The sequence below is a fragment of the Ambystoma mexicanum genome, chromosome 8, assembly GCF_040938575.1.
Source record: "Ambystoma mexicanum isolate Mex_15411 chromosome 8, UKY_AmexF1_1, whole genome shotgun sequence".
NCBI lineage: Eukaryota > Metazoa > Chordata > Amphibia > Caudata > Ambystomatidae > Ambystoma > Ambystoma mexicanum.
The window spans coordinates 1,688,960,105-1,688,978,123 of NC_090929.1; positions in this window are offsets into that span (position 1 = coordinate 1,688,960,105).

Consider the following 18,019-nt stretch of genomic DNA (forward strand, 5'->3'; position numbering starts at 1 on the left):
CGGCCCTGGAGTAAAAAACAGTAGCAGGAACATTGGCTAGGAAAGAGTTACCCCATCCTTGAATGGGATACATTCTCCAAGTTAAATCCTAGTAGAAGCCATTGCTTGGTTTGATCTTTAAAATAAATGACCCGCAGAGAATGCGCCTTGCCGAAAAACGACTTAAATGGCGGAGTCGGAGGATGAGGTGGAGGTCAAAAAGAATTCTGACTCCCACCTGGGCAAGGAAGCAGAATGATAGAATAAAGCTCAGATTGTACTCATCTGAGATCATTTCACACTCAATAACCGCCTCTTGACCAACTGTTCCCCCTCCTGTTGGGGAGGCTGCACGACGATGGGCGCACTGGGTCCACGTGGTGGGCTTGCCGTAAAGTACAGTTCTATTGGGAGGAGATTCCTTCTAAGTTCCTGGATGTAAGTGGGAGGCAACTTTCTTAAAGACCCTTGGTTATGATTCTTGTACAAAACAGACAATGGGGGTGGGGGATTTTTACTGTGTGTAGCGTCAAGTGAAACATTTACTCAACTCAGCGAGACTTTCTTTGGCATAAAAATGGAAAAGTCTTGAAGGACCCCAATTGCCCTTGTGGTCAGGGTAAGTCTGGGAGACCTGGCCAATGATGAGAGTCAAAGCAATGTTAATGAAATAACGACTGAAATCTCGCCTTGACTGGGCTCCGTTTGCTAATCATTGAACGTCAGCTCTCACTCATACAGACCCTGCCTTGCTGCAACATTGTTCATAGAATAACACCTTGGGATTACATAAATGTGTTCCATTTTCCCATTATCCGAGGGACAAGGCAGGGAGATGCTGGGTTGTAAGCTGATTTTGGTTGACTTCCTAATGGTTTTAGCCTACCTTTCTACTGCTGAGACACTGGGCGTCATTAAGGTTGGGCAGTGTTGTAAAAATGCGGCAGGAATACTGTTACCGCTACATTACCGCACTACCTAACTACGAGTTTGGTGGTGAGGTGGAGGAAAAACCTGTAGCAAAATGCTGGAGGTAATTCTGCTGCCTTACCGCCAAACTGCGCCCTTTTCGCAAAACCGCCGAAATCCCCCATGGAGTCCTGTGGACTCCAGCAATGGGGACTAACACTGCTAAACCGCTGCTTGTAATCATGCGGTAATACAGCCGGGCCAATTGGTTGTAACGGTAATTCCGTTTGGTGGAATGTTCGCGGATTTAGTGCTCAGATGCCAACAAATTTGTGATGAGGCCGACTATCTTGTCACAGCAAACATACATGATGCTGCAGCTCAACAGGCATCTTTACCAAATATTATTATTTTATTATATGTTAAGAAGTAATAAATGAAGATTTTGAAAAAAAAACATGTCTCTATTTACTTCTTTTTTTTTCACAGCACTGCCATCTACAGCAACCCCTTCTCAGACGCCCTCTGTGCCAGGTATGGACAGTGTTAATGATTTACTTTCTTCCCTCTCCTTTGAAAAGGAAACTCGCGCTTCTCCTGTCACTGGTCTTCGTGCACATGGCACTGGGTGCCATGCAGTAGAACAGGTGCCCTACACTGTCAGGAATGCATGAACTGCCAGAGGACCTTGGCAAGAAGGCCTTTTAAACCAAGTGAATGGGGTGCATGTTGTGTTTGGAAAGGGATGTACACCTTCTGTTTACTAAAAAAAAGGCTCTCAAATGCTTGATTACAATCCTACCTGCTGTGCCGAAGAGCCCGCAATGGAACAAACATATTTTTCTGACCACTTAACCGCCTCCTTTCTCGGTTTCCGCGTTTGAAAAACTTTCAAAAACAGTCTCTTCATGTAGAAGTCACGCTCTGGGACAACCCCCAACAGTTCCTGCTGGGTAGGAGGGGTGCTAACAATAGCGAAAGGCACCACGACCCAATGTTGACCATAGTCTTAAGGGCACTGAGAAAGGTCTTTCTGGCACCCATGCCCTGGCCCAGTAAAATCATCAACACAAGAATGCCCCAAATGGATGAGCATTGGTCATGCGAGTGGGCTGACTTCTAAAAGCATGCATTAAATGATGGCGCATACAGATGTTTTGTTTTAATTGTATTGTATTGTTTAAGGCAGGGACCTAGCTCGAGAGCAGCAGAACGCTGTGCAGGGTCTGGGCAGCCAGCGTTTGGGCTGGCATCTTTTAACAGTAGGGCAGTAGTGTGAGTTGCAGTCTCTGCCTCCATTGGGATGAGTCTTTGATCAGATGTTGAAAAAGCCATGTTTTGAGAGATTTGAGAGGAATTGTGTGGGCATTCCAAGTTCCAGAGGGTGGGAGCCTGACAAGAGAAGGATTGCTTGTGGGTCATCTCTTTGCATACGGATTACTATTCAAATCAATTGTTTGATTTGCTGCGTGAGGAGCTTGTGCCACCAGATATGGGGAGTTTAGCCACCAGGTTTGCTGGTGTGCTACGCGTGACTGCTTTGTAGATGATTCATGCCGTCTTGAACAGTATCCTCACCTGGATATGAAGCCAATGTAGTTTGCATAGGATGGGGGTGATTTGCTTGAATTTCAGTGCACCCACAATGAGAAGCGCTGCAGCGTGGTGGCTGGGAGCCCTGTCACAAGGATATTTGTCCAATCCATATTCCAGACTACAAGGGCCTGAACTGCATTCCAGAAGTCTTGCTTAGAGATCGAGGGTTTGATTTTGCAAAGGGTGCAGATTTGGATGCAGGCTGCTTGGACCTTCTCGGCCATGTTTTTCTGGAAGGACAGGCTGCTGTCAATGGTGAAGCCTGGGGATCAGGCTGAATTCGAGAGCGGCAGATGAAATCCATCTAGGCACACATCATTGAGCCATTGCTGGACAAGTTGTTTATTTGGTGGACCGATGAGGACAAATTCAGTCTTGCATGGGTTAAGTTTGAGATAGGCAGTCGACATCCAGGACTAGATGATGGCTAGGTAAACGCAGAGTTGACTGATGTCCTGATGGCTTCTAAGTCTCTGAGTATCATCTGCCCATTTGTGGATGGCTATATTGGGATCTTCGAAGAAAGTGACCAAAGACTCCATTTAAAGGTTAGAAAGGATTGGAGAGAGGATGCAGCCTTGGAGGACTCCGTAGGAGACCTGGAGTCAGTTAGAACGCAACATGTTCATCTGGACTTCCTGCTGTCTCCCCAAGAGGTCGGAGGTAAACCAATTCATGAGAGTACCAGAGAATCCCATCCAGTCGGCAAGGAGAGAGAGGAGGATGCAGTGGTCAATGGTGTCAAATGCAGCTGAGAGGTCAAGGAGGCATGAGGATACCTTAACCATGATTTTTAGAGAACCACCCACTGTCTGAATGGTGACTGTCCTACTGTCCTACTGCTACACTTGGGACAGTACCCTGACTGATATTTGTGTAGGAGGTGTTAAGAGAGTGCTTGATGCGAGTCAGGAAGCACAAGCTGTAATGCAACCCATCCAGTGTAGTCCACTGTCTTCCTCAAGCAACGGTCATGCTGACTCCATGTACAACACGTGCATTTGCATCCTACCCCAATGCTGGGCTTGTTGATGCCAATGTCAGGGTCACAGAGATCAAGGTCTGTGACAACAGTGCCAATCTGCCTAGGACACTGCCTATCTGTGTCACAAGTCCAGCTGCTTGACTGTCGCTAATAAACAACTGCCCTGTCTGTGGCTCTACCTTGTTCCCACAGTTTCTAATACCACTTACTGAGATTTTGTAACGATACAAGAAGTAAGGTAGTTAAATCATCTACGTGAGTGAATCAAGCAGCTCCCCTTTCCACTCGGCTCATGTCTCCTGAGAGTTTTACAATTATTGATTGTCTGTGCACAGTTCCTCAGCCAAATGGTGTGGGTGTGTGCCCCTATCCCGTGTGGGAGTGCGGCTGTACAGTACTGTACTGTACTGTGCGGGAGTGCTTCCCACTCCCCTCTTTAGAAGCGTGCCTAAAACTGTGGTTATGCATACTTCACACTCTTGGGAATATGACTGCATACTGTGGGTGAGTGTGTCCCTCGCCTCTGCACGCCTCTGCAAGAGTGCGGCTAAACAGGCTGGATGTGCCAGATTCCCTCTGGCAGTGAATCCCTAAATCCCAGACAGATCCAGGGGAAATAGGTCAAGCGCCCCTTAGGCATTATATTCTGATGAAACACAGAAGAAAATGATCATGCGTGTCTAATTCCAGTTTCAACGTCGTCCTTACACATTGTCCATTTGCACCACAGTATGGTCTAGATCTGAGGGTTTAGGATGATTACAAGAAGTCTATTTGGTGGTAGGAGACTTGTTTGAATTTGTTTTTTTTTGACAGGCTGATTTTAACGCATACATATGCAGGAGGAGACGCCCCCCCCCCCTGTAGTCCTCCCTTACCCCCCCTACAATAATTATTTCCCAAAACCCACCTCTCACATAAATATGCAGCAACAGGTGTAAAAAAATCTGCGACAAATTCTCCTGCGACCAAAAAGGCTGTACTGTAATCTGCCAATCCTGCTTTGAGGGCATAACGTTTAAGTATCTGTGGAAATCTCACTCCTATGCTCTGGCTGACCTGCCATACTATGAGAAACAAGTCATTGTGTGAATCTACATTCAGCCGACTCGGGGATCTCGTTGCAAAGTGCGTGAAAGGACAAGAGTTTTGCCATAGCGGGCTGGGATAAGGTGTGTCTGTGTTCTGAGGAATGTGAGCTTTTCTACCAGAGCAACTGAGGAGCCACTCCCGTAGTCGGAGATGTTGGCAGCAGCAGAACTAAAAACCTGCTCGGTTTCCTAACTGAAGTCGTGGCAGCTTAAGGTTTCAATGCCTCCAGAGGCAAAAGGTGCCGGCCGCATGAACTACTCAAAGAACCAAATCTGCAGTGGATCATCGTCCTTTCCAAGCTTTGGGTTACTCTAGGCTTTGGATCCCCAGTAGGTCAACTTTTTATTATGAACTCTTATAACCCCCGATGTTTGCACGTCTTATATGAAGCAGACCACATGCTCCATTCCCTTTTCTGCATCATTGTCCTCAGGCTGTGGTGTGATGACCATAGCCGTCAGGCAGAAGACACACAGCTCTGCCTCAAGAACTCCTCCATTGAAGACATCCACATTGAATGTCCAGGGCTTACTTGAAGCACAACCCCTACAAGTCTGAATTCCTACTGCTGGCCAGCCACACCAAACCCCTGGCATGAACCTTGAGGTATTTACACCCCAGCTGACCAAGTCCCACGGGTGCTAAATTTACTGACACCCCTCCTTCAAGGAGGACATAGAAAGGAAGACATAAACTGGGAACCAACTTTCCCTCCTGCAAAAAATCAAGCCCTTCATCCGAGCAAGCAACTTCAGATCTGCTGTCCAATCCTTGGTCCTCCCCTACTTGGATGGTTGCAATACCTCCCTGAAACTTCTTCCCGTGACCACCTTCGCACTCCTGAGAGCTGTCCTGTATGCTGCAGTATGACTCATGAAAGGACTCCACAAATTCGACCCCACCACGTTGACCCTCATCAAACTGCATTGGCTCCCCCTACAAGCACATGTCATTCAAATCCGCTTCCATCATCCACAAGGCCTTCACCCCCAAGTCCCCAGGCCACCTCCCTGCGAAGCTCAGAATCTCCAGAGACATACGGTCAACCAGAAGTAAGTACATGTGCAGACTTAAACACTGCTGGTGCAGGCAGGATAGAAACAGAAGACCGGCCTTCTCTCTCATGCCCCCAAACTCTGGAACCTTCTCCCCGTCAACAACAGACTCACCCCCTTGCTCCTACATTTCATGAAGCAGCTCAAGACGCTCCTCTTCAAGGAATGGCCCCTCCTTGTGTTGATCCTTTGCGATCAGTTTCCCTCCCAGTATACTTGCCCCTAGGACTTAAGAAGCACTCCATTGCTTCCTCAAGCTAGGTCCAGACACAATAAATAGACTAATAATATTGATAATAATAATATTGTCTGGGTTCTGTGTTTGTCATGCCCTCCTTGTGTAATCAGCAGGCTTTACCAGATGGCAAAGCCCACTAATTCCTGTCGGTTCCACTGCCTTCTGCACATTCTTCACCTCCTGGCCTTTCTGTCACCCATCTTCCTTCCTCCCATGCCTTCCCCTTCATCCTTTCTGTGGTCCCACTGACCTTGCTTAAGCTGATCCTGCTTGTCCATCTGTCTCTAAGCACCTTGTTCCTGATCCAGCACTGGCTGTCTGCTCCCACCCTGCGTTCTTATGTTGACCTCTGCTTTGCTGCCGTGCCTCGTCCATCCTCCTTTTGGTTGTCTATGTGAGGCACGCACACTCGTGTCTGCGTCTTTATGGCCTAAATGAGTACCTGGGACCCGCGTACTTTGTCCTGTGGTTCTAATAGCTGTAACACCCTCAATGGGGCGGCTTCAGCACCTGCTAATGGTGATAGGGCCGCTGTTAAAGCCCTCAGTCCACTCCAGCCTGCAATGTGGGCACTGGGCCATTACCAGGCAGTGAAGCCCTCTCTTGCTTAAGTAACCACTCAACTGTGGCAGGGCTCCTGTGCCACTGTGATGGCCTGCAACATTAGTGGGTGCTGCTAGGACATGACAACCACGTCCTTCGAAATCCATAAGTATGACGGAGGGCAAGTTTTTATATGTCCTCCACACTTAAGTGTTTCAATCAATGAGTTGAGTGCACAAAGCTTGTTATATAAGATATACCTGCAGGAGTAAATTATTGCACAATTGTGATGGCTGCTTGGCCAGGATTAAGTTGAGACAATGTTGAAATGATGCAACGGTGCTAGTGTTACAGAACTTCTGTCATGGTAAGTTACCAGTGATCATCACCGGGCGTGGGAGAGTTTGACGTACACACGTCCACTGGTGCTATAAAATATTTCCAGCCATAACATATCTCATTAATTAATGTATTATTTTTATATTGCACAGATCTCCCTCGAAGGTATTGAAGCAATGTAAATATAAGAAAAGCTACTAAGCATGACTAGAGCAACACAATGTTCAGCAAACTGCTGGTATCTGCTGCAGCTAAAGAGGGACTAGAAGGGTTTTCCAGGAGCAAATCAAGGAAAAGGAGTCTGGAGGGAACTCTAGAATTACAGGATGGTGGCTGAGAACAGTTGGATTGCAGCATGGGCGCCGAGTATGCGGATGCTCCGGACGCCGAGTATGTGGGAGCTCCGGGCACTGAGTATGCGGGTGCTCTGCGCGCTGAGTATGCGGGTGCTCCGGGTGCCGAGTATGCGGGTTCTCCGGGCACTGAGTATGCGGGTGCTCCGGGCACTGAGTATGCGGGTGCTCTGGGTGCGAGTATGCGGATGCTCCGGACGCCGAGTATGTGGGAGCTCCGGGCACTGAGTATGCGGGTGCTCTGGGTGCTTAGTATGTGGGTGCTATGGGCGCTGAGTATGCGGGTGCTCCGGGTGCCGAGTATGCGGGTGCTGCAGGCACAGAGTATGTGGGTGCTCCGGGCTCCTAGTATGCAGGTGCCCTGGTGTCAAGTATGTGGGTTCTCCGGGCACCGAGTATGTGAGTGCTCCGGGCGCCGAATATGTGGGTGCAGTGGGCGCCGAGTATGCTGGTGCTCCAAGCGCTGAGTATGTGGGTGCTCTGGGCACTGAGTATGCGGGTGCCCCGGGCACCGAGTATGCTGGTGCTCCAGGCGCCGAGTATGCGGGTGCTGTGGGCACTGAGTATGCGGTGCCCCGGGCACCAAGTATGCTGGTGCTCCAGGCGCCGAGTATGTGGGTGCCGCGGGCGCTTAGTATGTGGGTGCTCCGGGCGTCTAGTATGCGGGTGGTTTTGAAGTTCTTCCTTCTCATGCCTCTGGATCCTCTGGCAATCTGTAATTTCTTTCCTAAGCAGCGGGGGCTGTAATACCATCCCCTTGTAGGCATCTGGAGGCATCAGTGCAAGTCAGCAAGGACAGGGGAAGGTTGATCATGTTGGATTTCCCTGCTACGCGCTTAGTAGTGGTGTGGAGTTTGGATCTCATAGGATGCAGGGCACATTTAAAAGCACCCATAACGACGGTGTTCCCACCATTGATACAAGACAGCACCGGTGATCAAATTCCTGTTCTGAAGAGATCTGATGGAAAAAAGACTTCATTTTCAAAAGGGATAAAGTTGAAAATTGGCAGTTTGTCTTTTTTTAGGCGCATCTTCCTTCAGGAAGAGTCTACTATGGAGCAAGATGTTGAGGGATTTTGCTGACGAAGCATGAGTTGTGATTAAGCATCTTTAATCAACAATGAGATCCGGGGGGGGGGGCATTGCCAACGGGCGCAACATGGAGACGTGATCCTTCGGTGCTCCCGGGGCTGCCAGCCGTATCCTGAAATATCCTTCTCAAATAACGAGTGCAAAAAGGAAAAAACGGCATTTTCCAGAAGCGCAATACAGCCTGCACCGCACGCTGAAATCTGGGGGCGAACTGTTGGCCAAACCCAAAGAAATCAAAATGGAGCGACCGAATCTGCAAGAGATCCAAGATGGCCGCTGAGCACGAACGTAGTAACGTTCTACATCTTGGCGCCCGCTGAAGCGAAGCCGCACATAGACAACCATCGGGATCCTGGGCGTGGGCATTGACATGCACGCCCTAGAGGTCGGAGGTGGAGAGCGTCTCCTGACCCTTGCGCGGACCTGCATACCTGCAGACCAAAGGCGACAGCAGGAAGAGAGGGCTGCCTCGCACGGCGTCCTGCACCGAGCCCCCTAGCCTCCATCCCCGGGCAGAAGTTATACCAAACGGTCCCGGGCGCTCCGTATAACATTGAGCGCCTGCTGACCTATATACGCCGACGGCTGCGGAACCCCAGACAACGAACAATCAACTGATGCGGTAAGGAGAGAGGGAGGCGGGAAGTGGACATTGAATGCCGCCAGGGGAACATCGTGAGGGAGAACCCCCCGGGTCCCCTGCCTGGCTGGGCTTACTTGGTTCCACTACACATGGGAACCACAGAGGTGTGTGAAGCCAGCCCACCCAAAGAGTGTAAGGAGGGCAGCCCCACGCGTGATACGGATGCTGTACACTATAAGCTCCCAGAATAATATCCAAAAGTGAAATACAAACCAAGCGCGGCCCCAGGAAGAAATACCAGGATTGTGACACTGGAAGCACACAGGTAGACCCAGGGGGGAGAGACGAAAACTGCGAACTGCGAACCGTACAACCATCGGGCGGTCCGTGCAGTAGAAGAGGACCCTCCTGATCTGCCCACGCAGTCATCTCGAAATTGATCTAAAGCCACATACACCTTACTGTACAAGGCCCCAATAACACAATCTCTCAGGCTAGGGGCAGCTGGAGAGGAATCCCAAAAAATATTCAACGCTTGTCATGGACTAAACCCCAGCCTAAACACCCCTCTAATACAGATTGGGGAAACGAGATTGGAGGAGCTAGAGCTGGAAGACGGTGGTGGGCTGCCAACACACACCACTTACTAACCGTGGGACTACACATCCTGTGCTGCCCCACAACAAGACACACTACACGACTGATGCGCGAATCAGGGTCGGATTGGCCCCTCGGCCAATCGGCCCGTGGCCGTTATGAAATCATCATTAGTCTCCTGGGGGCCGGTTTCTGCGCCACGTGTGGGCCGGTTTGAGCAAGGAAAAAAAAATAGTTTTTTTCACAATGAACTGTGCATTGCCCAGTTCAGTGCGAAAAAAGTATTTTATTTTGCTTTGTAGCCACGGGCTGCCCGCACGCACAACTATAATGGTTTAAAGAACTCACTGAATCGTATTGTGTGTGCCTGCATGCAGCGGGTCAGTGGCTTGCGCCGCTGCATTGTGCATTTTATTGCACATGTTTGTTTCCAATTCGGGCTTTCGGCAGTCAAGCCCACGCAAGCTCACGTGGTGTGCCGCCCAGGGCCGCAGGCAAAGAACCTCTGGAGTGGAGTGGGCTGGGCCTGGCTGCCGGCTGGCCCATAATTACAGTGCCTCTGGAAGATCACCTGTCTGCTCTGCAGGGGGAAGGGGTTGGGCTTGCTGGGGCCGAGGCAGCATAATCAAAGCAAGGTAACACTTGTTACCTTGTTTTGATTTCCATGCATGCAATTATGGCTATGCACACAAAAAAGTAGACGGGTGGTCCGGACCAGATGGTGCTCGAGCCCGGCTCATGCTCTGCTCACACAGAGAGAGCATCACTCAAGAGGAGATAGTGCTTGTTTGCAGCAACGTGTCGGTGTGAGAACTCACACCTGGTCTGGGGCGGCAGGGCAGGCTGAGGAGCCTGGAGGAAGGATGCCTGCAGAGTTGGGCTGGGCAAGGGGCGCGCACATTAAAGTTGATTTCAACTTTGCAGGATGCAAGCAACCAATTTGTTGCACGCCACTTTGCAAAATTGAAAACAACTATTGTCAATTTAAATGCAGCAAGACTTTGTGTCGCCACCAGCCCTCACTGGCACTGCCCCCCCCCTACTGACTATATTTTGCTTGGGCCCGGCAGCCTCTCTCTGACCCTGCTGTCGACTGTGCTGAGCTGAACTTGCCCTGACACAGACTCACAGCGCAGAGAGGTCGGGCTGCAGCTTGCAGAGCTCCTTCAGGCTTCAGCCACGCACGCACAGACAGAAAGGAAAGGAGGACCACTGCCAGGGCCCAGGAGTCCAGGACTCAGGAGGACCAGGGCCACAGGCTGTGCGAGCCGAGGTGGAGGAGGAGGCCGCTGTCCGGAGGAGGCCAGGCGGCTGTTGTCCTCACTGAGTCTCGGAGTCTCGGATGGACTCGGAGTCCAGACATTGAGGACCACTCAGGCAAAGCAGCAGTGTGAAGCAACAGCCAGAGAGGGCTGCTGCCCCCGCCCCAGCCAGCACAGAAGGGCACAGAGCGGCACTGACTCAGGCAGCCACCCAGGTCAGCTAGCCAGCCGGCACAGAGGCGACCCTCCGACCCCACAGCCCACTCACCACCACCACCACAGGTGGCTGAGACTGCCTGCCTGCTGCTGGTAGCGGAGAGACGGAGAGACACAAACAGCCCTGAGCTGAGGTAAGAGATGCACCGCCCTTATACTAGCCAGCACCGTATGGACACATTACCTTGTCCCCTTGAGGATCATATAGAATTTCTATAGTGTTTGGGCTTGATGATCGACATATGTTTACTTCCTCTCATGCCATATTCCCTGAATACAGCCTTTAGCCACGTAGAGCAGAAGTTCATAAACCAGAATCACACCTTTCACTGACTTATCGTGAAAGATGTGGCCAGCGACAGCTTCTGGGACCCGTAATATGCAACAAGATTTGCCATGCTGGAAGTATATACCCAGGGTCCTGGGTAGAGCTGACAATGTAGGTCTCTGGGCTTAGAGCCAAGTGGCAATTAATTCAAATCCTGCCCAGATCCTAAGTGCATGTGTACTCTTGGTGCAAATAATGCTGTGCCTCCGTTACCCAAGCAGAAGCAGATAAGCGTGTGTCATGCGCGGTGCGAGCAGAAGGTAAGCGCAAAACTGATGAAATACTGACCCTTCCAGCTGGGATGGAGTGGGGAGTTGGGACATGTTGGTATTTGACATAGGTTTAGCAGAGGGCGTACCAAACTGAATTTAACTTGTCTGCTGTTAAATCTCAGTTACCAGTTTAATGGTATCCACTACATAATAATTGCTCATTTTACTATAGATGATATGATAGCTCAGTGGGTTCAGCACTCGCTGCTGCAATGTGTGTGTGTGATCTGCAGGTTGCACGTTTAAATCCCAACAAGGCCATCTCACCCTTTCAAGCTTCTGAGGTCGATAAATGAGTACCAACACAGGTAGGGTGATATTGTATGCATATTTGTTCTATAAATAAGAACTTAAGCGTAAGTGCAATACAATAAAATATTATCATTTTTCCTTGGACGCCAGCTTGCAATCACAGTATTTTGACAATATGGATCTATAAACACAGATATTAATTATACATATGGTGATCCATTCTTGTATGCAAAGTTGTTATTTTATGAGATGTGTTATAATGTAACAGACACATGAACCCTCCATAAGTAGCATTTTCTCTAAAGTCGTGAATTGACGCAATTCACGGATGATGGTTTGAGGGCCACTTTTTTGAGGCGAGGGGTGGGCCATTTTTTTGAGGCGAGGGGTGGGCCACTTCTTTTTTGGGTGTCCGGGCCTATTTCTTGTCCCAGTCCGACCCTGGCGCGAATGCATGTGAGTTCAATGGAAACCTGAACCCCCAGCTGCAAGGTGCACCCAACCTTGGGACATACCGACGCCCATAGAGGCAACAGACAAACCGCATAAACAGCCCAAACAAACCAAGGTGTGCCAAACAGTGGGACAGAACACGCAGACACCTAAAGGTGGCCCAAGTGAATTGCCAAAACCCAAGCGTGTGAATCAAGTAATAGCAGACAGAACTGACAATCCCCCCCTTGAGGGGCGAAGAAGGAGGGCCCTAAAACCTGAAAACACACGTAAGAACTGTTCTACCTGCAAGACTGGTGTCCCAGTGCAACCTGTTACTGCACGCAATTAACAAATCCACGCAGCAGCAAAAGGAGTAAACATTCCAAACCTGAAAATAGCAAAGGCAGTACGCTGAAAACAGGGAGGAAGCACACACATGTGCACTACCACAACAAACACAGCTGCAAATAGTGACCTGCAAACTGAAGTCACTCCTGTCAAAGAGTAGAAATGACAAAGCAAGGTCCCTCACTGCGCAATCCGACAATACCGCCTCCCACTGGACTTCATGACCCCGTGGACAACAAATCCAAGATACCTGCGAGCCAACATTACCAACCCCCCCACCAAAATGAAACAAATCCCCACGCTACAACGTCAAATTTACAACATAGGGAAAGACAAGCCCAGGAAAACCTCCACACAAAGCAGGATAGAACAGTACACGACCACACCACTGTCTCGCTCACCGGAAAGGTCGACGTCAACCGAACCGGAGAACACAGAAGATGACATCTCCCTCAGAGATGTGATGGGTGCATTGGCAGCTCCAGAACATCAATGGAGAAGAAAATGGACAGTATTGGCGCCGAAGTATCCCTATTGAGACACGACCTGCAAAAGCTAACCACACGCACCGGAGAGGCGGAAGCACGCATCTCAGAGACTGAAGACAATCTGCGGGGGTCAACCTTCATATGTCTGGCATGTTGGACCGCATTAAAATCCTGGAAGGAAGAGTGGATGAAAGTGATGGAAGATCGAGGCGCCACAACATCCGAATCCTCGGCCTCCCTGAGAGGGCAGAGGGGGCATGCATGGAACTATTCCTCGAGCAATGGCTCATAGACACATACGATACGAAATCCTTTTCCAAATTCTTCTCCATTGAGCGGGCACATCGCATCCCAACTGGTAGAATTGTACCAGGTGCATCGCCACGCACAGTCATTGCAAGACTCCTAAACTATGGGGATAGGGACGCCATACTGCAGATGGCAAGGACAAAAGGACCCATTACCTACAATGGTTCCAAAATCGCTTTCTTCCCTGACTTCACTAGAGAGGTGCAAAAAGCTTGTCAATCCTTTAACCCACTCAAAAGACGGCTGCAATCATTGGGAACTAAATATGGTCTAATCTTCCCTGCCCAACTTAAAATATTCCATAATGGCACAACGGTGCACTTCACAGACCCTAAAGAAGCGTGGAATTGGACTGGAAGACATATAGAAGGTGATTGTAGCACAAGGAGAAAATCAGTGGGCGAACGCAATAGACCACATCCAGAGAGACCCCCAGACATCAGACCCCAACAGCAGCAGGAAGAAATGCCACAACAAGGAAATGCATGATAAGGAACGGCAGCAGTTAAAGCTAACAAAACTACTGTAAGCGTAAATATAATGAAACCCTGCTTCTAAACGGAACTACGGATCATAAAGCACACAACGGCTGGTGGCCAAACCCGAGCCGCCTCCCCGCCCCCGACGAGGAAACGTACACACAGCATTAAGCAAGTGTACTAAACTGCCTAGATTCATTGTCTATACACAGACAGCGAAACTTAACTAGAACAAAGTTAAGATATGTGATTTTCACTGGATAGCATACAGAGGCACTATGAGAACAACAAACACAAGGAAGTCAAAAATAAATCATACCTTAACAATTGCAAGACATCCACGTCCTACGAGACTTATCCATGAAACCAAACAGCCAGACACCCGTTGGCGCCCGAAACTGCTCTAACCAATAGACGCCTAACACTTATGGCATGGAACGTGAATGGGCTAGGCTCCATCATTAAAAGACGACTGGTGTTGCAATATATAAACCGGCACGCACTGGATATAGTGCTCCTAACTAAAACACACCTCGCTGGGACGATATGTAACCTCTTCAAAAGATCCAACTACCGCACTGCGATTCACGCAGGCTTCTCCATGGGGACAAGAGGGGTGCTCATACTAATGCACAAGAGACTCCCATTGGCAATAACCCAAATAACTCAGGATATGGGTGGACGATATGTACATATACACGCAATATTATGCAATCAAACCCTGGCAATTATGGCAATATATTCTCCATCGGCACTCCTAACCACACTGCTAGCAGAAATTACCCCCATTCTTGCCTCAAACACGGCAGACACATGGGTTATAGGTGGAGACTTCAATGAATTAATGGACAACACCCTAGATTGCACACACATGAGAGGCAGAAATCCCACTTCTAACACCAAACTGGCCACCTTTGCCTCTGCTCTGTGCTTGCATGACGTATGGCGAGACCTACACAGCGACGCGCGTGAATACTCCTTTCACTCAGGCGTACATGCCTCGTTGTCTAGGATAGACTACTTCTTCCTACCAACCCAGAATATCTACAAAGCACACAGTGTGTCCCTCCTTCCGCGAGGTATATCTGATCACTCCACACTGCTACTAGAACTTGAAACAGAAAGGCCACGTCCTCCTCCCACCTGGCGGCTTAACTCCTATTACCTGGGGTTCCCTGACCTACAAGAAAAGATAGGAACAGCCACATCCAATTATTTTGAACTGAATACAGGCTTGGTGGATAACCCTGGAACATTATCGGAGGCCTACAAACTAGTCCTGAGGGGCGAAATCCTCTCGTGGACAGCAGCCCAAAAAAAGGCACATCGTGCACAGGTTATAGAAGCCGAAAAAGAAGTTACGATCAAAGAAGCAGAACACATAGTTAGCAACACCCCCGATTCAAACAGAGCCTTAACACTAGCGCAGAAGAAGCTACATAATCTGTCCTTAGACTGTGCCAAAAAAGGGCATGGTGCCATGATGGCACCCTGTATGAGACGGGGGAAAAAGCTGGCAAATTGCTTGCATGACTGGAAAAACGAGACGAGGGAAAGCAAAAAGTCAAAAATATCAAAAATACAAATGCGGAGATAGTCTCCTCTAATCGAGAGATAGAAATTGAGAGAGCTATACAAGCCCCCCATACCTTAGTGGAAAGGACTATAATAGATGAAACTGACCTCCCTACACTTACCATGGAACAAGCCAATATACTAGACAATAAAATAACAGAGGAAGAAATATCGGCAGCTATCTCCCAACCCCAATCAGGCAAGACCCCACGCCCAAACGGCTTCCCACTTGACATCTGTAAAAAAATAAAGCACCTAGATATAGCGACCCATCTGCTCAACATGTTTGAACACTCCCTAGAAGTAGGTATACTCCTTTGGACCTACGTAAGGCCACCATAATAGTAATCCCAAAAAAGGGTAAACCCCCAGATGAATGTAGCTCTTACAGGCCTATATCCCTAATCAATAGCGAAACCAAAATACTAGCGAAGGTACTAGCCAATAGACTCCAAACAGTTATCACATCATTGATCCATCCAGACCAATGTGGCTTTATGCCGCAGAGATCCACAAGAATGAACATCTGCAGGCTGCATTTACCACTTGAAAGAGCACCCACTATACAACAATCATTGGCGTTACTGGCCATAGACTTCGAAAAAGCCTTTGACTCGGTACACTGGGAGGCACTATGGATAATTATGAGGAAAATGAACTTCGGGGAACAGTTCATAAACTGGGTCCAGCTCCAATACAATACCCCAATAGCAGAAGTGAAGGTGAATGGATGGTCCTCTTTAGATATCCAACTGGGGAAAGGAACCAGGCAAGGCTGCCCATTATCGGCAATGTTGTTTGCACTGATCATTGAGCCACTGGCTGTGATCCTGCGAAACACAATGACATGGTCTGGCTTCCGATGGGGCCCAACATGGGAAGACAAGGTATCTCTTTATTCAGATGACCTTCTGGTGTATCTGGGCAACCCAGCAATCTCCTGCCCTATAGTTACTCAAATACTGATAAACTACGGGGCCTTCAGTGACCTGAAAGTGAATTGGTCCAAATCAGTACTCTTCCCAGTAAAAGGAATAGACTGTATACCGCCCCGAGACTCCCCATATGAAATCGAACTCAACCAGTTTCGATATCTAGGCATCTTGATTGCAAATAGGCTGGAAAACTATGCGTCCCAAAACTTGCAACCAATAGTGAAACGATTCGCACAAGACGTAGCCCATTGGGAATCACTGCCACTGCCACTACTAGGCAGAGCGGCACTTTTCAAAATGCTTGCCCTCCCCCGTTTCTTGTATATTCTGCAAAACGTCCCCCTACACATCCCACAGCGGAATTTCGCAAAATAGATAAAATAATACGAAAATTACTATGGGGAGGGAAACACCCAAGAATAGCCCTAAGTACTCTCCAGCGATCAGTATGGGAAGAAGGAATCGGGCTCCCAAATATCCAAACATACTACTGGGCGACCCAGATGGCGACGGTAAATGATATATTACATGGCAACCGGGAACTACCGCACATACAGGCCGAAATAGCAGCGAGACAACACATCCCCCCAATTGAAAGCCTCTATAACATCAAGTGACGCCCTCCTGACCGTACAATAATAGCCGACACGGCCCAAGTCTGGAGAGAAACACATAGGCACATTGGGTGGGAAGACAAAATCACCCCGGTGCAACCCCTCTGGAACAATGCCTACCTCAAGGAACTTAACAAGCTCCCTAAATGGCTGAATTGGGCAACAGCAGGAATACTGACCATTCAGCAAATTATTAAAGAAGACAACGTCATACCTTTTGCTGAACTCTCGGCTACATATGGTCTCCCACCCAGTGAAAATTATCATTACACCCAACTACATCATGCACTCACCAAGCAAATGACAAAAATAGTGGATATGCCGGAATGCACGCCAATCGAGAGAAACATAGTCATAGTCATAGACAGCGTGAAAGATAAAATCACATCCACCATGTACAACGCAATCTCCTCTTTCGCCACAAAAGAAATGTCTAGCCTGAAGGCAAAATGGGAAAGAGATGTGGGCCTGATGCTACCTGAGGAATGGATCTCAACGTTAATGTACCCCAGAGAGACGGCGATATCTGCAAGGATCCGACTTATACAACTGAAAATACTACACAGAATTTATTATCCTCGAGTAGCACTATACAACTGGGGCAAAATATCCGACCATAAATGCCTACACTGTGAGCAAGAAGAGGGGACTTTCTATCATATCCTATCGCAATGCACAAGAATACAGCTCTTCTGGCAAAAATGTTGTGAAAGGCTGACAAGGGTCATGGGCCGATCAATACCAAACTAACCGAAACTCCTTCTCCTGGGAATCATAGAGGAAGGAGAAATGACTCGTTTCGAAAAACTCTTACTCTCAACGTCCACAGGGATCGCCAAAAGGAACATTGCGCAATTATGGAGATCAGAGGTTACTCCTCAATATGACCAATGGATAGCGGATGTAGATGCCAGCATACTGATGGAGCGCCGAGTCTATCAAGCAAGAGGCTGCCCAGGCAAGGCAGACAAGATATGGCAAAAATGGGAACAGACTATGTAAAGAAAACAACAATCGAACCAATAGACCCTGTCACACAACCTTTGTAATCAGGTAAAGGATCCAAATCATGAACTGCCATAACTCGTTTAGAGTAAATGTTAGTGCACTTAAATGCATATGGTGTTTAATCATATTGCCACA